The sequence below is a fragment of the Triturus cristatus genome, chromosome 1_2 (genome assembly GCF_964204655.1).
Source record: "Triturus cristatus chromosome 1_2, aTriCri1.1, whole genome shotgun sequence".
Classification (NCBI taxonomy): Eukaryota; Metazoa; Chordata; class Amphibia; order Caudata; family Salamandridae; genus Triturus; species Triturus cristatus.
In genome coordinates this window covers 884,795,034-884,816,690 of record NC_140580.1, presented here as the reverse complement: position 1 = coordinate 884,816,690, position 21,657 = coordinate 884,795,034, and positions in this window count along the sequence as shown.

Genomic DNA, 21,657 nt, shown 5'->3' with positions numbered 1-21,657 from the left:
GGCCTTCCCCACCTTGGAACCAAGCAATTTCTTCTCCTGTGCACTTTAATCCTCACCCAGTCCCCTGGACTCAGATCATGGGCTTGCTTCTTCTCAAGTGTTGTAGCGTCTCCTCCAACCTGGTGAAACACAGAATGAACTGCGTCAGCCAGGCCTTTACAATAATCCAAAATCATGTCATCAGTTATTGTCATCAACTTATTGACAGGCACAAATGCATGTCACATTGCACGTCCCATCAAGATCTCATGTGGACTCAAACCAGTAGTTCTATCTGGAGTAGATCTAATAGTCATTAGCACTAGAGGCAAGACATCAGGCCATTTCATTCCAGTGGCTAAACACATCTTACCAATTCTGTTTTTGATTGTGCCATTCATCTGCTCTACAACACCAGAAGCCTCTGGTCTGTAAGCACAATGTAGCTTCTGCTGTATGCTCAATGCTTCACAAATTAAACTCATGAGCTCATTATAGAGGTGTCCACCTCTATCAGACTCAATCGTTACTGGAAACCCGTACCTAGGAATCAATTCTCTTAACAGTAACTTTGCCACTGTTATTCCATCATTTCTCCTAGTCGGATAAGCCTCCACCCATCTCGAGAACAAACAGACTACCACTAGAACATACCTCAATCTGTTCACTTGTGGCATTTCAATGAAATCAATTTGCATTCTTGTAAAAGGACCTCCTTCTCTGCCTATTGTTCCTAGACTCACCACTGTCTTTTTCCCAGTATTAAACTGCTGACAAATTAAACATCTTTGACAGATGCTCTCTGCAATCAACCTGAATTTTGCATTATACCAAGTCTGCTTAAAAGACCTGATCATCGCATCCCTTCCCAAATGTCCCTGGCCATGATACATTCTTGCCATTGTCGACAGCATCGAGTTGGGCATGACTGGTCTACCATCTCTATAGATCCAGATATGATCTGTCTCTCTTGGGGCACAACCTGCCTTGATCCAATCTTTCTTTTCTTCATTTCCTGCCTCATCCTGCAACTGTTTCACTTCATCCCATGTTTCTAGGACGTTAGTAAACATCACAGAACACAAAGACATTTCCTTTTCTCGTGCCTTATTGATCGATTGATTGTTTTTAGCACAATATTGTGCTATGTCATTGGCAAAACGATTACCAAGGGTAATAAAATCATCTCCTTGTCCATGAGCAGCACATTTTACAACTGCTAATTCTTTAGGCAGCTGTATCGCCTCAAGTAATTTCCCAATCACTTCAGCATTCTTTATTGGAGTCCCACTCGATGTCAAGAAACCTCTCTGTAGCCAAAGCTGGCCAAAATCATGCACGACTCTAAATCCGTACTGACTATCAGTCATCACAGTCACTCTCAAATTCTTCCCAATTTTGCAAGCTTTCGTCAATGCCGCCAATTCAGCAACTTGAGCAGACTTCACTCCTTTCAATGACGAAGCCTCCATAACTCCTGAAACTTTGCACACTGCATATGCTGCACACAGCACACCATCATCATTCCTCAGACATGATCCATCCACAAACAGCACATGATCACTCTCAGGCAATGGAAGATCCCTTATGTCGGGTCTCGGCTTTGTACAGTAATCCAGCACATCCAAACAATTATGATCAACTTCATCCTTTACACCCACATTTGCAGTATCAGGCAATAATGTTGCTGGATTCACATTCACACATCTCTCAAGAGTCACATTTGATGCTCCCAGAATGATTTTCTCATATTTAGTCAGCCGACTATGTGACATATATTGAGTTCTGCTTCTTGTCAAAAGAATTGCCACATTATGAGGTACGAATACCCTTACAGGATATCCCATTATTATACCCTCACTCTGTTCCAAGCTTCTGCATGTAGCAGCTACTGATTTCAGACAACCTGGCAAACCCGCAGCTACAGGGTCAAGTGTCGATGAGAAGTACGCAATAGGCCTTCTCAGTTGTCCATGCTTCTGGATTAACACTGAAAGTGCACATCCATTTCTCTCACTGCAGTACAACTCAAATTCTTTTTCATAATCTGGCATTCCCAAAGCAGGTGCTTCACACATTCTGCTCTTCAACTCCCCAAATGCTGCCATTTGTTCTCCATCTAGTTCCAATGGGTCTTTCACCTCACTTTTGGTCAATTTAATCAATGGCTTTGCTATCAGGGAGAAATTACTAATCCACTGACGACAATAACCCACCATCCCCAGAAACATCCTCACTTCTCTCTGGGTCATTGGGGCTCTCATTCCTCTGATAATTTTGATCCTGTCATCAGTCACCTTTCTCAGACCCTTTTCAATATTGTGTCCAAGATAATGCACCTCTCTCTTGCAAAATTGCAATTTGGCTGGAGATACTTTTAACCCTCCATCTGCCAGATGATTCAGTAAAGCTATGGTATCTACTTCACAAGCTTCACGTGTCTTTGATGCCACAAGTAGGTCATCAATATACTGCACTAGTACCGAGCTTTCAGGCACGATCAAACTCTCCAATGATTTTTTCAATAACTGATTGAATATCGAAGGACTCTCTGTGTACCCCTGTGGGATTCGACACCATGCTAAAATACGCTGGCCAAACCTAAATGCAAAAATCGGCTGGCTGTCATGATGCAATGGAATTGAAAAGAAAGCATGACACAAATCAATCACTGTGTACCACTCAGCATCATGAGGAATCTGATACAAAATCACTGATGGATTTGGCACAATGGGACAACATGCCACCACAATTTTGTTAACTTTTCTCAAATCCTGTACAATCCTGAACTTCCCATTAGGTTTCTTTAGCCCCATTATCGGTGAATTACACGGGCTACTCAGTAATTCTCTCAAAACCCCTTGCTGAATCATTTTCTCAATAATAGGAGTTATTCCTTCAATTATTTCTGGTGTCATTTTGTACTGAGGAATATTAGGATAAGTAATTCCCTCTTTCACTGAAATTTTCACAGGATCTACATTATTCATCAATCCCACATCTTCTCCAGTAAAATCCCAAACTGTCGTTTTCACTTTCTCTCTCAGCTCTTGAGGCAAGTCCTCTGGATTAAACACAGCATATGTACCAACCATCTCACTTTCTCTATTATCTAGAGTCATTCGGTACAAAACATCCTCATCTGGTGTTTGAAATGCTATTCCATCCGGTGTACAGAAAATTGTACAATTCATCTTGCACAATAGGTCCCTACCTAACAAATTCACTGGACTAGTGTCACAAACTATAAATCTGTGCATATCTGAAAATTTCCCTATTCTTACCCTTACTGGTTCAGTAAGACGTGTCTTGATTTGTGTATTAGCTACACCTACTACTTGGATTGCTTCATCCGAGAGAGGAAGATTTCTAATATCTGCTGACCTGACAGTTGATCTCGTCGCTCCTGTGTCTACTAAAAAAGTAACACTTTCTTCATTTATTTTCCCATCTACAAATGGTCCTGCCTGGTCTATTTCTAGAGTTGCACCAAGTATGCACTCTTCCTCCTCTCTTCGGCACCGTCAACAATCACCTTCAGACTCACTCCCTTCATTCTTTAACCAATACTGTGGTATCGGGTTAGAACGCCTTGGTTTGTTTACCTGCTCATCATTGTAGAATCCCGAGTCCTGATTGTACTTTTGGGACCCTCTATTCTGCGGCAAGGGCGGTCTTGGCTCTTGACTCTGCTGTTTAACAACCTTCTGCTGTTGCTGCTGATGATTACACCCCTCAGTCTGCACCTGTTGATTTAATGGTTTACTCTCGTTATTCACTAATGGTGGATTGGTACACTCGGATCTCCAATGTCCCAGTTGACCACAGTTGTGGCACGGGAACTTTTTCTTCGCCTCTTCTAAATTCCCCTTTCCTTTCCCTACATATCTGGGCCTATTCCCTGGATTATTTGCCTGCTCCACCAACTGTGCTTCTTGTCTCTCCGCAACTTTCACCTGTGCCCACATTGCTTTTTCTTTCAGCTTTCTCTGTTTTGCTTCAATTTCATCACTGAAGTATTTTGCATGTCTCAGAATCTCATCTATTTTCTTACTCTGCCAGTCCACTGTATGCTCACGAATTCTCTCACTAATCTCAGGTCTCAGGCCATATACAAATCTGTATACAAAATGACTCAAATCCTTGTCACCCAGGTGTTCATCTCCACTAAACTGTTTGAAAGCCAGTATCAGCCTTTCGTAAAAAGCATGAACAGATTATTTTGCTTCCTGATGTGTTCGATCTATCTTAACCCAGTCTGTCTCTTTTGGAGGTACTTTATTTTTCAGGAATACAATTACCTGATCGTATTTTTTCATTACCTCTGGATCTGGTGCTCCTGTTTTCGGATCTCTTGGATATTCCACAGCAGGCCAATTTACAACTATTTTACACTCAGCCCACAAGTCTGCTGGAACAATTATATCAAACAGACTATTCAGATCAATCCACAGCACCTTCGATAATTTCACAAACCTGTCTACCTGCCTATACCACTCGACGGGCTTTTCTCTCAATCGAGGGAAATCATTTGTAAATGATAAAATATCCTGTCTAGTCCATGGAACATGTACATATCCTCCTCCAGGTATTTCTCTCATAGGATAAGCATCCACTGTTTTCTCTTTTTCTCTCACAGGAAATGCTGAATAAGTCCTGTCCACTGATTCTTCCCTTTTCTTGTACCACCTGTCCTTCCATTTTTCTACATCACCCCATTTCCGTAACAGGGAAATCATTTCCTTAATCTGCCCTGTTCTGCCAACACCATTCAGATTCTCAATATCTTTGTCCGTGAAATCCATCCTGTAGGACTTCTGCAAAGCTTTCACCTTATCCATGTCAACTCCTTGTTCACTCGCTATTGCTCTTAACCTGTCATGTGTACTTTAAGCCCTCCAGGTGATACTCTTGCACATAAATAACAACTCTCCATCATGATGGTTTTTCAGTATATCTGTAGGAATTGTCCCTGCAATAAGCTCCTCTAATTCTATGCGCAACCTGGCTACGTCAACTGCTTGAGAATCTTTCTCTTCCTTTTGAAGAACTTTCAACCAATCATTCAAATCTTCAGCTGTTATTTCCGTAGACTTTTTCACTGCAACCACTTTCTCCGACATCCTTTGTGGTTCCAAAATCGGCATCCCTGAACAACTAGTATCACTAGTATCCAATCTTGAATTAGGCTGCACCTCTATTCCTCCACTACAGGTATCATGTCTTGACTGTCTCAAATCACCTCCTTCTGTCCTTTTCCCTGACTCTCCTGAAGGACCAGCCAAACTTGTTAATTTATTCCCAACATATGGAACCATCAAACCACTCTCACCCGTCCTCTGCTTATCAAAAATAGGCATAACCGGACCTATGGTTACAGGCACCGTAACAGCTTCCAAATTCTTTGTCAGCTCCCTAATCTTTTCAGTCAGCTCAGATGTAGTCCTGGCTAATTCTCTTGTAGTCTCGTCACCACATCGATTCTCTCTCTCTCTCTCTGAAAGAGCTACCACTTTTTAAATCAGGTGTCACAACTTCTGTCTCAATGATACGTAAAGTATCTCTTATTGGAGTAGCAACTGGTGTGCTCTCTTCTGGTCTATATGAAGTTGGACTCTTGTAAATCATGTCGTCCAAGACCTCATCCTCATAATCATTAACTCCATACCTTTTCACTTCTGCTTCAGGAACCCTTCCTGTTTCCTTTCTTCCTTCCTTCTCTTCAATTGCCCTCATAGGATATAATCCTTCTGTCATGCTAACATCTCGCCATCTCCTCATTCGATCATGATGAGTTTCACGATCATATTTCCACCCAAACATATACCTATAGTTGCCTCCAGACCTCTGTTTTTCTCTCTCATGTACTTCATCTTCCCATTCCACCAACGCCTCAAACTGTGTCGGCCTTGGTCTTGGGTCAAGACACAACATCTTCTCCCGTAAATTTCTCAACACGGCCATATTAAATGAACCATGTTCCGGGAAAGCCAAAACACCATCTTCCTTAGTATACCTAGCCCAGTTCTCCAACCATATACAGGTATGATACCCATATCTCGCAACCATGAAGGATGCAGGAGTTTTCGTTGGAGGTAACAATTCACCCTCTCTTGTTTTAATGTCTTTATCCTTGTCAAACCATCTTTTTATTTTACCAAACAAGGATTTCTTCTTTTTCTCCTCTTGGTAATACATTTTAGCGTTTATCAAAACTTTCTAATCCCTTCCGTAACACAACTGTACGATACTATATTTTGTCCAATAACAGCGCGACTTACACCAACGCACCAATCCTGGAGCGTCTACGTCACCCTGTATTCCTTCCAATCCCTACGCGGCTCACACCAACGCACCAATCCTAGCGCGAGCACTGTTCTGATTCACTACCCAATCAGAGCGCGGTCTGAATGACGTCAGCAGTCGCTGACTGCAGCTTCTGCTCTGTCTCCTGTCACTCGTCTACCCCTCCTTTACAAAACCTTCTCAGTAGATTTCTTTATAAATTTCTACAAAATTTATTAGTTACAACATTAAAACATCTCCATTGTCTGTTTCGCTAACCACAGAATAGTAAAGAAAATCTTTTTCACAAGAATCCCGTCTTTCCCTGAAACAGCACTCACTTCTGCTCCACTACGGAATTAATACTCTCGTTGACACAGTAGCACATCTCTCTACTCTGCCCTTCTAACATGCATTCATTAACTGTTTCCTCTAGGACTGTTCCAAAGAGTCTTACAATCAACTAAATGCTCATACATTCACGCACTTTCATACAAGAAAATGTAGTACATACACACAGAATCCTGCTTTTTCCCAGAACAGCAAACAGTCTGCCCCACTACAGAATTATAACACACGTTAACCAAGCAGTGTTTACCTCTGCCCAGTCCTTCAAACAAGCTCAGAGAATACCTATTACTTCTCCAGCGATAAGCTTTAACGGCGAACCTTACGGATCCCTGGGACTTAAGACCAGAGTTTCACAGATAACCTTCGCTACCATATGCACTCCTTTTATACCGAAAATATGTCCCTAATAGTAACACACGACGATGTCACTGATTACGAACCCAGACAATGTGACGCGCAACTTCAATTGTCACACGTTTCTCCTGCATACGTACAGGACCAACAATCCCGTCTTTCCCGAGAGCAGCATACACTTCCCTCTGCCCTACTACGGAACTGCCACCAGCTCCCAAGTTCCAGAAGCACTACATAAAACTCAATACGACGACTTCAACATATAGTATTAGTACATATACCAACATCAATCAATAATCAATGAATCAAAAAGCCAATGTACAAGCAATCTAATCAGATCAAGACAATAATCAAAACCATTACTCTGCTACCAGGAAATTGCTGCAGATCAGGGCATACAATTTCTCCCTACTTCCACGGATAGAGTAATTTCACAGATACACGCACATGCACTCATCATACACTTGGGCCCATTTCACTAACATACACTCGATTACTCTATAATCACTGGTCATGAGAGAAACTCCTGAAACACCCTGTATCTACAGTAAGGTCAATGCGACCAGATTGTTACTGTCCTGAGTCATGATTTTAAACAACAATAATCACATTAGAGTATTCAATAAATGACAAGAAATAACCACCAACACTGTAATTAAAATAATGGTATTTTATCTAAAATTAGTTCAAATGAAAGTCAATCAATAGCAAAATCAATCATTATTCTCATAGTTACCTATTCTAGCTAAATGTCATAAATGGGTCAGGACAGGTCTCTCAGTAAAATCTCCCGAGTCGCCGTCCTCACAGCATCGATCCTCACCAACGCAGGTTTGGGAAGAAGTGGCCTTAAAAATCCCGAATGCAATGACACAGACCCTCTCTAGTCTAGTATATTTATAATGAAACTTACAAAATGATAGCAACAAATAAGTTCTGAATATCCGTTGAGCCGCTAAGCAGAGCGAGCAGGAAAGGATGTAGCATCGCTACATTTGGAAAACCTCTGCTCAGAAAAAATCACAAAAATAAAAAGACGGAAGAAGGAAACTCGAGTTTTGCAAAAGATACTTTCATGAATACATTTCCTCGGAACCATAGCGAAGCCACCGCTGTAATCACAAAGTTCATTGTGGCTCTCTTTCCTCCAAGGACAATTGGAAGCTTGCCTGGAGTCGCTGTCATCACGGAAACTTTCAAAACTCCAGCAGAAGCCATGGTCAGGTGACTTTCAACCATATTCAGCAAGGCCTTCTGACATATTCACATTCACTCGAGTGCAGGCTGTAAACGGCAGCCATCTTATTCTAGGCCAAAACGGACCATCTTAATTGAAAGAAACACAAACAACGTTACTACATCATCGCAATGATTAAACAGTGTTAATTCCCACTAATACCCTTATGTGTATGTAATTAACTAGCCATCTGCAACATAAATAAGCATTAGCACACGTTATTATTTAAAAAAACATCAACACAAAACAAATAGCACACTTATATTAAATAACTGCACATATTATTAAGCAACATATATGCATTCCCACGTGTAGTTTCTCTTGTTAATAATATTGGTTAGTCAAAGTTTCTCACAAAACCAATAATTATCGATTATAGATTAATGATTTTAGTTATGACTTATAGACAAAACCGGAGCTTAAAACTCAATACATTTTCAACAGAAAACCCTGCTCCAGCACAGCACCCACAGGGGAAACCACTGGTGTCGTCGAGGCTGGAGTTCTGCTGAATGAAGACACTTCATCCACTGAGGATTTGGCATGAAGGTCTGTGTGGACACTAGGGGGTGAATACTGTTATCACTGTAGCGGCAGTATCCCTAACAAAACCGATACTCGATTGCGCTGGTGGAGAGGCAGCGGATCTTCATATGAAAGCTGTTGCGATTGGTACTGTCACGGTAGGAGAGGCACCTATCCTGAGCTCCTTCCCCTCCTCTGCAAATACTGAGTGCACAGCTTAGATCTTGGCTGGAGAGATGGGTCGCACTAGAGGTGCTGGATCGAGGGCTTCCTCGCAGGTTGCTAGCTCAGCAGAGATGGATCAAACTCAGCCTTCTGTGCGACATGACTCCCCGAAAGACCGACTGGACGCCATATTACATGCCATAGAACGCACCAGGGAATCGATGTAGGCAAAAATAGATTGTCTCGATCGATCTCGCGATATTGCATGTGGACCATCGCAAACTAGGGGATCGTGTTGATACAGTGGAACAGGTTATCGCTGAGATGAACCCGGCGGCAGACTTTTTAGCGAAACAGCAGAATGCACATGAAGCCCGCATCAGGTTCCTGGAGGACAGAGTAGAGGATGCAGAGGAAAGCTCCTGAAGAAGTAATATTCACCTGCTCGGGTTGCTGGAAGGGACGGAGGGCCAAGACGCGGTGCCCTTTCTGGAAGGTTGGCTTAAAACTATTCTCCCCCCCTCCCACTCTCTGCTCTTCTCCATAGAGAGAGCACACCGAATACCAGGCAGGAGGCCTCCTCCAAGGTCTGAGGCGTGCCCACTAATATTTAAATTGCTGCCCTTTAAGGATAGGGACATGATTTTACGCGAAACCAGGAAGATGACCGAAATCAAGTTTGATAATGTCAAGGTCCTCTTCTTCCCGGACTATACACTTAGGGTACAGCATCAACGAGGTTCTTTCCTTCAGGTAAAGCAGAAGCTTGTATATTCATTAATCTTTCCAGAAAAACTTCGAGTGGTCTCGGATGGGAAAGCATTTTTCGATACCCCACAAGATACCTGGGATTGGCTGGAAACCACAGGTAAATTTTCGGGCCCCAGTCTACGGGCCTGCGGCCTCCGGCAGAGGAGAGGTGAGCGGTCCACGTCAGAGGAGACCCAAGAGACGTGACCCAAGTCTATCGGCAGTGCCGGGACAGGACCAAATCAGACAGGAAAGACTTGCAGCAGTAAATGAAGCAGAATGACTTGTGGAGGCTACAGAATCACCTAGTAAACAAGCATTGGCATAGCCAATAGGTCTCGCCTTTGGGACCTTATAAGTATTTAGTTATGCAGCACAATATCATTGGTACAACAGCATCAACTGTTGCATGGCTAAACACTTATAAGGTCCCAAAGGCGAGACCTATTGGCTATGCCAATGCTTGTTGAAACTGAACTGTACTTCTGTCAGAGACGCAGCACCATATTTCCATGATCGGTAAAGGTAGCACCAGTTCTACCCACGCAAAGACCCCCACCCCATTCCTCATTGGGGCAGCCACGCAGTGAATATAGATGTGTGCACCTTTAAAGATGGAAATGGGAAATATTTATATGCTCCTAACATTAACTAGTGGCAGTAGTTGGCTGCTCTGTGCACATCAAAGGCTCTGCGCTTGCTCTGCTTCCTTGCAAGAGGCAGAACTGTCAGTAGTTATTTGTCCTTGTGAGAGGTAGCCGTAGACCTTAGATTCCCCCGACTGACTCACCGTGAGAACAGTGTCGGCAGCAGGTATGTTTCCCCAAGGATCCCTCAGCCAACACGTTCTTTTCACAGGTGTTCTATGTATAACCCATCCTTACCAGTCGCTTCAGTGGATACCATAGGCGCTGTTCTACGGCTAAATATGGATATGCTGAACATAACCAAGGTGCCTTTTCTGTGCTGCTCGCTCTCCTGGTGTCTCCGCAGCCATCAGAGCAGTACAGCAGGAGAACCAGGAAATGGCAGCGCCACTAACATAGAGAGCGGACTGAAAAATATAACCATTGTACGCCTCTTCTCAAACACACGACTACGATTTTTCAAAAGGAAAGGGTCGTGTTTAGGAGGTTGTATATCGTAAGAGTTCAATATAAACGCTCACTTCGTGTTGGAATAATTGTCTCAAATGCATCAATAAAGTAACGTTAGGCAGAACATGGGGGAAATGACAGCCACAAAGAGATTCCTTGTGATTGGTGGAAATTCATAAGGGCGCCAGTGGTTGGTGAAATAAATTGATAGTGGACGTTGTCGTTGTTGGATAGTGAAGGACACATAATTGATGGACGGAATGCAGAACAAATCAAAACATTCTCCCCCAGTCAAGAGATCTGGGTTAAGTCCATCATTCTTTTGCTCACCATGCCACCCCAGTTTAGACCTGGCCATATGCAAATCAGTCTTGACCCTGTGCCTCATGGGAACAGTCCAGCCCGAACTGCCAAGCCAGGTCCTCCCTGGACCGGAAACAAGCATCCTAGGACCGGTTTCGGGTTTCACCCCTCTTCAGCCAGGATAGCTTGATTCCAGTGGCACAGTGAGCCTGGGACCTACGTCTAGGCATACTCAGCGCACTTAGGGCGAGAAAGGAAAAGACACATAATTGATGGACGGAATGCAGAACAAATCAAAATCTTGTTGGATAGTGGTCACTTGCTGTTTTGTCCCGTCCCTGTCGTTAGGTTGCGATCTAGTGCTCCTATTGTGGGCATCTATCGGGCTGAGGAGCAGAAGTAGTTCTCCAAACACCAATCATGGTCTGTGACAAATGTGAGTGTGAGGAGGGGTTTTGACGAAAGTCTTGTTGACGCCATGGCGAAGATATTTCTTCAGCTATGGGGGTGGGAGTATTGTTACGGAGCTGGGATTGTCGCCACATGATGATAATTATTTCTTTATGGTGTGGTTTGAAGAAAAACAAGGGAGAGTATAAAGGGAGTGGTGCGTGCGCGGCCGCAAAAGTGAAAGTGATCGCGATCGCGATCAAGCGATGCGCTTAATGAGCATGAGGAATGCCATATGCTCAAGCGCACGCCCATGCACTGCAAGCTGTATCCGGCGGTAGCATTTTTTGAAGCCCTTACGTAAAGTCTCGCCAGACCAGCGAAAGCGCTGGGCAGGCGAGACCTAAAAAGGGAACTCCATCTAATACATCGGAGGATGATGGTTCGTCGGCTGTGGGACTTTAGGATGTGGTGTCGCTGCAGCTACCGGACGTTACGCCGCAAATTTCAGATGGTATTGTATGATTGCTGGGGAACTGAAGTTTACATAGTGAACTTGCACAGAACTGTATCACACAGATATTGGGTTTTTACTTTGTTATATTGCTGAGTATACTGTGGGAGTGCATGACGCTGTCATAACCTCAAGATTGGGAAATGTTAGTTATACATTATCTGTGATGGATACAACTCCACAAGTATAATTCTGAATCGAATTGGGGGATCGTATAGTGGCGCTCCTTGCAAGGTCAAATAACCCCCCTCGCTCACCCTAATACAGGGAATCAGTTGTTCTCACGGATAGATTTTCATTCCGTCTGGGTTTGGGCAGCGTCCCTTGATCATGGGGGCCACCCTAGTAAAGTTCTTACCTCGTTCTGTTGATGTTTGTGTCTTCCCTTATGGTTATGGAGGGCTATCTGGGAGGGATGGGAGGGGCTGCTGGACCCTAACGCATTGCATTACTACCTGCGGTTACAGCATGGATCACATTATGACGAAACATAACACAATGTCATGGCCAACCATACAATACTTACATGGAATGTGAGGGGCCCCGAACACCGTCTTGTAGATATGCGGTCTACTCATATCTTAAAAGACACAACGTACAAATTGCTGTTTTACAAGAGACACACCTGAATAGTGCTGAAGCGCTCTGACTACAAAGGAAATGGAGGGGTAAAATATATGCTATTGACTACTCATTATTTGCGCGTGGGGCTCTAATCTGGGTTCGTCCTGGCACACCTTTTAATGTGGAGGAGATTCTTCTTGACAAAGGTGGTAGATATGTGTTCTTGAAGAGTAGATTAGATGGACATCACATATTATTGGACAATGTATACGCCCCTAACATTGATCTAGAACAATTTTACAGCTTGCTTTCCCCGCTATTAACCAAATGGTGTGACCTGCCGTGGCTCAATGGGGGTGATTTTAATAGCATCATGAATACTGGGTTAGATAGATCCTTCCCCCCCCTTCGAAATACGGCAGCTACTACCAATTCTGCCATCCTGAACACCTGGGCACAAGGGTGGGATCTGACGGATGTTTGGTGACACAGGAATCTTTTAGCAAGGATATACTCCTTCCACTCCATACCATAACATCTGCACGTTCGACTGGACAGGTTTCTCGGCTCACCATCATTACTCCATTATGTTGTAGATGCGGATTATCAGGGCCACACACACTCCGATCATAATCTCCATTATGTTACAATATGCTGGGACAATGGCCCTTCTAGTGTTCCTACATGGCAGCTTCAACCATCTGTGATAGAAGACCCGCTGTTCAGAGACCAGTTGGGGGAGGCACATAATGAGTATTTTACAAACAATGCAGGGACGGCCTCATCCACCATGGTGGCTATAAAAGTCACGATAAGTGGGAGATGCCTGGGGATGGGCAGTGGTATGAGGAGGCAGGCGAAATCTGAGTTGCTTGCAGTGGAGAGGCGTCTGCAGAGTTTAGAAATTCGAGCATTGGAGGCTCTCTGGGACCAAGCAGCGCTGTCGGAGGCACGTAAAATACACACTGAACTCTTGGAACAGCAGAGATGTTTAAATTATGCAGCGCACTCTGCGTCGGCGCATGCAAAAGCTGATCGCTCTAGGGCTTTGCTGGCTTGGTTAATGAAAAGAGATCAGTCCACGGGCCTCATTACTACACTTTGGGCACCAGATAGTGGCCTTAAGTAGACGCAGCGCGGAATTTATAGTGAGCTGACTACGCATTACACTCGACTATACACCTCCACCCTGGGCGGATCTGGTGTGGATATACGGGTTACATCCATTACAACGCATGCGTTAGGTCGCATGCATTTACGTCGCAAGCGTTACTACGCAAGCGACGTTAGGATACAGACCATTACGCCGCGCACCATTGCATCGCATGCGCATTCACCACGCATACGCTTTTAGATCGTATGTGGTGTAATGGACGCGAGGCGGGCGGCAAGGACAAGCACCGGGGAAGAGGCGGAGGAGCACCAGGTCGACGCGAGGAGAAAAAGGTAAGGGGGCTTAAAGTTTAGGGTTTAGGGCAGTGTGTGGAGATTAGGGTTTAGGGCAGTGTCTGGACATTAGGGTTTAGGGCAGTGTCTGGACATTAGGGTTTAGGGCAGTGTCTGGAGATTGTGCGGACAGTGTAGTGTTTAGGGTTTAGGGCAGTGGCTGGGGATTGTGCTGACATTGTAGTGTTTAGGGTTTAGGGCAGTGTGTTTAGCGTAGTGTATTAGGGGTTGGGGTTTAGGGTTTAGGGAAGTGTAGGGTACTTTTTTAGGCTTTAGACGAGTGTGTGTTATGTAGGGGGGTATTTGGGGGAACATCGTGATGTTAAACCATGCGGGGTGTTTGTGTGCGTTGTAAATGTGTTTTGCATGTCTTTGAATGCATACGCTAAGTAATTGTTTGCGTGGTGAAAGATTGCGTTGTACATGTGCATGCGATGTGAAGACGCCGATGTAAAGGGATCCGATGTAAACGTTTGCGATGTCGCATCATACATCCGGATATACAATCCTTCCTGGACGGTCTTCCCTTTCCCACACTGATGCTAGAGCAGCGCAGAGACTTAGATGCACCTATTGCTGGAGCAGAGTTTTCTGTTGAAAATTCATCGGGTTTTGAAGCTTCAGTTGTCTAAACGTGGTAAAAATAAAATTACTAATTTTTAATCATTAATTATTTGTTTGTGTAAATGTTTTTTTATTAATCAACATGTATGTATTAACAAGAGAAAAACCGACACGAGGGAACGCTTATGTGTTGCTATTGACAATGTGCATGTTTTATTAAATAAACGTTGCTGAGTGCTGTTTATTTTTAAGCACGAAACGCTTTTGAATTAATGCTTTCCTGTGTTGCTAAAGCTAGATAATTGCATACACATAAGGGTATTAGTGGGGTTAACACTGTTTAATCACTATGCTGTGGTAACGTTGTTTTGTCTCTTTTAATTAAGATGGTCTATTGTGGCCTATTGTGGCCTACTAAAAGATGGCTGACTTTTGAAGCCTGGTTTCGAGTGAGAATTTGTGATGGAAAAGGCCTTTCTGAATATGGACGCGAGTCATCTGTCCACAGTTCTTGCCTGGTTAAAACTTTCCGTGAGGACAGCAGCAGATCTGGGCATGTTTCCAGATGCATTGGGACAGCAGCCTTGGCAGCCTTGGAAAACAAAGGAGCTTTAAAGAAAGACTCTAAACTCTGATCTCACCAGAGGAAATGTGTGGAAGTTGAGAAGAAACATTTTAAGATTTAGTTCCTGTTCTGTCTTTTTATTTTTGTGACTTTTTCTGAGCGGAGATTTTTCAAAATGTAGCGATGCTACATCCTTTCCTTCTCGCTCTGCTCAGCGGTTCGGCGGATGAAGAAATGTTAAATGTTTCTTTCCTTTGTTTGGATTATTATAAATATACTAGACTAGAGAGGGTTCCTTTCCATTGCGTTTTGCCACTTTGCCATGCGTTGGTGAGGATCGATGCTGTGAGGACGGTGACTTGGGAGATTTCTACTGAGAGACTTGTCCTGATGACCCATTCTGACATTTAGCTAGAATAGGTAATTATGAGAAAATGATTTATTCTGATTAATTTCTTTTGACTAATTTTAGATAAAGAATCATAATTTTAAATACGGTGTTGGTGATTATTTCTTGTCAATTATTGAGTACTCTATTTGATTACTGATGTATAGATTGTTTAGATTATGACAATTGCAATAGCTAGGTCTTATCGACCTCGGTGTAGATGTGGGGTTTAGGAGTTTTAGGAGTTTTCTTTCCACAGGTTCAATGCTGGTAGAGTATTTGAGTGTATGCTAGTGAAATGGGCCCCAGTGTATGGTGAGTGTATGTGCGTGTAACTGTGAAATTACTCTATCCGTGGAAGTAGGGAGATTTTGTACACCCCAATCTGCATCAAGTTCCTGGTAGCAGAGTGATGATGGTTATTGATGATTGTCTTGATCTGATTAGATTGCTTGTACATTAGCTTATTGATTATTGATTATTGATTGATGTTGGTATATGTACTAATACTATATGTTGGAGTCGTTATGTTGAGTTATATGTAGTGCTTCTGGAATTTGGGAGCTAGTAGCAGTTCCGTAGTAGGGCAGAGGGAAGTATATGCTGCTTTTGGGAAAGACGGGATTGTTGGTCCTGTACGTATGCAGGAAAATTCACACTGTCGGGGTTCGGAATCAGTGACATTGTTGTATGTTACTATTAGAGATATTTCTGGTATATAAGGAGTGCGTATGGTAGTGAAGGTTATCTATGAAACTCTGGTTTTAAGTCCCAGGGATCCGTAAGGTTCGCCGTTAAAGCTTATCGCGGGAGAAGTAATAGGTATTCTCTGAGCTTGTTTGAGAAACTGGGTAGAAGTAAGCTGCTTGGTTGATGTGTGTTATAATTCTGTAGTGGAACAGATTGTTCGCTGTTCTCGGGAAAAGCAGGATTCTGTGTGTATGTACTATATTTTCTTGTATGAATGTGCGTGAATGTTTATGCATTTAGTTGATTGTAAGACTCTTTGGACAAGTCCTAGAGGAAACAGTTAATGAATGTATGTTAGAAGGGCAGAGTAGAGGGATGTGCTACTGTGTCAACGAGAGGTTTCTTGTGAAATAGATTTTCTTTACTATTCTTTGGTTAGCGAAGCAGACAATGGAGATGTTTATATGTTGTAACTAATAGATTTTGTAGAAATTCGACACGAAGTCTACTGAGAAATTTTGTAAAGGAGGGGTAGACGACTGACAGGAGACAGGAGCAAGAAACTGCAGCGACTGCTGACGTCAAACAGACCGCGCTCTCATTGGATATTAGATCAGAATAGTGCTCGCGCTGAGATTGGTGCGTTGGTGTGAGCCGCGCAAGGATTGGTGGAGCTATTCTAGTGACGTAACGTTCCAGGATTGGTGCGTTAGTGTGAGTCGCGCTGTTATTGGTTGAAAAATCATATTGTGTAGTTGTATTACGGAAGGGATTAGAAAGTTTTGGTAAGCGTTAAAATGTATTACCAAGAGGAGAAAAAGAAAAAATCTTTGTTCAGAAAGATTAAAAATTGGTTCGACAAGGATAAAGATGTTAAAACGAGAGAGGGTGAATTGTTACCTCCATCGAAAACGCCTGCATCCTTCATGGCTGCGAGATATGGGTATCATACCTGTATATGGTTGGAGAATTGGGTTAGGTATACCAAAGAAGATGGAGTTTTAGCATTTCCAGAACATGGTTCATTTAATCTGGCCGTGTTGAAAAATTTACGGGAAAAGATGTTATGTCTTGACCCAAGACCAAGGCCGACACAATTCGAGGCTTTAGTGGAATGGGAAGAGGAAGTGCATGAGCGAGAGAAACAGAGGTCTGGAGGCAACTATAGGTATATGTTCGGGAGGAGACATGGTCGTGAAACTCATCATGATCGAATGACGAGATGGCGAGATGCTAGTATGTCAGAGGGATTATATCCTGTGAGAACAGTTGAAGGGGGAGCAGAAAGGGTTCCTGAGGCAGAAGTGAGAAGATATGGAGTTAATGAATATGAGGATGAGGTTTTAAATGACATGATTTACAAAAGACCACCTCCATATAGACCGGAACCAGAAGAGAGTACACCAATTGTTTCTCCGATAAGAGATACGCATTGTATCATTGAGACAGAAAAAGTGACACCTGAGTTAAGAAGTGGTAATCCTTTCAGGGAGAGAGAGAATAGAAGCAGTGGCGAAAATACGAGAGAATTAGCCAGAACTACATCGGAGTTGACTGAAAAGATCAAGGAACTGACAAAAAATCTAGATGCTGTTACGGTACCCGTAACCATAGGTCCGGTTATGCCTGTTTTTGATAAGCAGAGGAAGGGTGAGAATGGTTTGGTTATTCCATATGTTGGGAATCGATTGACAAGTTTAGCTGGTCCTTCAGGAGATTCAGGAAAAAGGGCAGGAAAATTCAGACATGACACCTGTAATGAAAGATTAGAGGAGTCTAATTCAGGACTGGATGCTGGTGAAGCTAGTTGTTCAGGGATGCCAATTTTAGAACCGCAGAAGAAAGTGGTTCCAGTGAGAAAATCTACTGAAATAACAGCTGAGGATCTGAATGAATGGATGAAAGTTCTTCAAAAGAGGGATAAAGATTCACAAGCAATTGATGTTGCTAGGTTACGTGTAGAATTAGAAGAGCTTGTTGCAGGGACCGTTCCAACCGAAATTCTAAAAAATCATCATGATGGTGAATTATTATTCATGTGCAAGAATATTACCTGGAGAGCGATAAATACACATGACAGATTAAGAGCAATAGCAAATGACTATGGAGTTGACATTGATAAAGTGAAAGTTTTGCAGAAGTCTTACAAGATGGATTTCACAGACAAGGATATAGAAAATTTGAATGGTATAGGTAGAACAGGACAGATTAAAGAGATGATCGCTTTATTGCGAAAATGGGGTGATGTTGAAAAGTGGAAGGATAGATGGTACAAAAAGAGAGAAGAATCAGGGGATAGGACTTATTCAGCATTTTCTGTGAGAGAAAAGGAAAAACCAGTGGATATTTATCCTATGAGAGAAATACCTGGAGGAGGATATGTACATGTTCCATGGACCAGACAGGATATTTTGTCATTTACGAATGATTTCCCTCGATTGAGAGAAAAGCCCGTCGAGTGGTACAGGCAGGTAGACAGGTTTGTGAAATTGTCAAAAGTGCTGTGGATTGACCTGAATAGTCTGTTTGATATAATTGTTCCAGCAGACTTGTGGGCTGAGTGTAAAATAGTTGTGAGTTGGCCTACTGAGGAATATCCAAGAGATCAGAGAACAGGAGCACCAGATCCAGAAGTAATGAGAAAGTATGAGCAGGTGATCGTATACCTGAAAAATAAAGTACCTCCAAAAGAAACAGACTGGGTTAAAATAGATCGAACTCATCAGGAAGCAAAAGAATCAGTTCATGCTTTTTACGAGAGGCTGATACTGGCATTTAAACAATTCAGTGGAGATGAACACCTGGGTGACAAGGATTTGAGTCATTTTGTATACAGATTTGTATATGGCCTGAGACCTGAGATTAGTGAAAGAATTCGTGAGCATACTGTGGATTGGCAGAGTAAGAAAATAGATGAGATTCTGAGACATGCAAAATACTTCAGTGATGAGATTGAAGCAAAACAAAGAAAGCTGAAAGAGAAAGCAATGTGGGCACAGGTGAAAGTTGCGGAAAGACAGGAAGCACAGTTGGTGGAGCAGGCGAATAATACAGAAAATAATGCAGGGAATAGACCTAGGTATGCAGGGAAAGGAAAGGGGAATCTTGAGGAAGCAAAAAAGAAGTTCCCATGTCACAACTGTGGCCAACTGGGACATTGGAGATCAGAATGTACCAATCCACCATTAGTGAATAATGAGGGAAACTCCTTGAATCAACAGGTGCAGAACGAGGGGAAAAATCAACAGCAGCAACAGCAGAAAGTTGTGAGACAGCAGAGTCAAGAGCCAAAACCGCCCTTGCCGCAGAATAGAGGAGCACAAAAGTATAATCCGGATTCAGGATTCTACAATGATGAGCAGGTAAACAAACCAAGGCGTTCTAACCAGGTACAACAGTACTTGTTAAAGAATGAAGGGAGTGAGTCTGAGGGTGATTATTGACGGTGCCGAAGAGAGGAGGAAGAGTGCATACTTGGTGCAACTCTAGAAATAGACCAGGCAGGACCATTTGTGGATGGGAAAATAAATGAAGAAGGTGTTACTTTTTTAGTAGACACAGGTGCGACAAGATCAACTGTCAGGTCAACAGATATTAGAAATCTTCCTCTCTCGGATGAAGCAATCCAAGTAGTTGGTGTAGCCAATACACAAATCAGAACACGTCTTACTGAACCAGTAAGAGTACAAATAGGGAAATTTTCAGACATGCACAGATTTATCGTCTGTGACACAAGTCCAGTGAACCTGTTAGGTAGGGATTTGTTATGTAAGATGAATTGTACAATTTTTTGTACACCAGATGGAATAGCTTTTGAAACACCAGATGAGGATGTTTTGTACCGAATGACTCTAGAAAATAGAGAAAGTGAGTTAATTGGTGCATATGCTGTGTTTGATCCAGAGGATTTGCCTCAAGAGCTGAGAGACACAGTGAAAAGGACAGTTTGGGATTTTACTGGAGAGGATGTGGGATTGATGAATAATGTAGATCCTGTGAAAATTTCAGTGAAAGAGGGAATTACTTATCCTAACATTCCTCAGTACAAAATGACACCAGAAAGAATTGAGGGAATAACTCCTATAATTGAGAAAATGATTCAGCAGGGAGTTCTGAGAGAACTACTGAGTAGTCCGTGTAATTCACCGATAATGGGGCTAAAGAAGCCTAATGGGAAATTCAGGATCATACAGGATTTGAGAAAAGTTAATCAAATTGTGGTGGCATGTTGTCCTATTGTGCCAAATCCATCAGTGATTTTGTATCAGATTCCACATGATGCTGAGTGGTATACAGTGATTGATTTGTGTCATGCTTTCTTTTCAATTCCATTGCATCATGACAGCCAGCCGATTTTTGCATTTAGATTTGGCCAGCGTATTTTAGCATGGTGTCGTATCCCACAGGGGTATACAGAGAGTCCTTCAATATTCAATCAGTTATTGAAAAAGTCATTGGAGAGTTTGATCATGCCTGAAAACTCAGTATTAGTGCAGTATATCGATGACCTACTTGTGGCATCAAAGACACGTGAAGCTTGTGAAGTAGATACTATAGCTTTACTGAATCATCTGGCAGATGGAGGGTTAAAAGTATCTCCAGCTAAATTGCAGTTCTGCAAGAAAGAGGTGCATTATCTTGGACACAATATTGAGAAAGGTCTGAGAAAAGTGACTGATGACAGGATCAAAATTATCAGGGAAATGAAAGCCCCAAAGACCCAGAGGGAAGTGAGAATGTTCCTGGGAATGGTGGGTTATTGTCGTCAGTGGATAATTAATTTTTCGCTGATAGCAAAGCCACTGATTAAGCTGACTAAAAGTGAGATGACAGACCCATTGGAACTAGATGGAGAACAAATGGCAGCATTCGAAGAGCTGAAAAGCAGAATGTGTGAAGCGCCTGCTTTGGGTATGCCTGATTATGAAAAGGAGTTTGAATTGTACTGCAGTGAGAGAAATGGATGTGCACTTTCAGTGTTAATTCAGAAGCATGGATTACTGAGAAGGCCTATTGCGTACTTCTCATCGACACTTGACCCTGTAGCTGTGGGTTTACCAGGTTGTCTGAAATCTGTGGCTGCAACATGCAGAAGCCTAGAACAGAGTGAGGGAATCATAATGGGATATCCTGTAAGGGTATTCATACCTCATAATGTGGCAATTCTTTTGACAAGAAGCAGAACTCAGTACATGTCACATAGTCGGTTGACTAAATATGAAAAAGTCATTCTGGGAGCATCAAATGTGACTCTTGAGAGATGTGTGAATGTGAATCCAGCGACATTGTTGCCGGATATTGAAAATGTGGGTGTGAAAACAGAAGATGATCACAATTGTTTGGATGTGCTTGATTACTGTACAAAACCGAGACCAGACATAAGGGATCTTCCCTTGCATGAGAGTGATCATGTGTTGTTTGTGGATGGATCATGCCTGAGGAATGATGAGGGTGTGCTATGTGCAGCATATGCAGTGTGTAAGGTTTCAG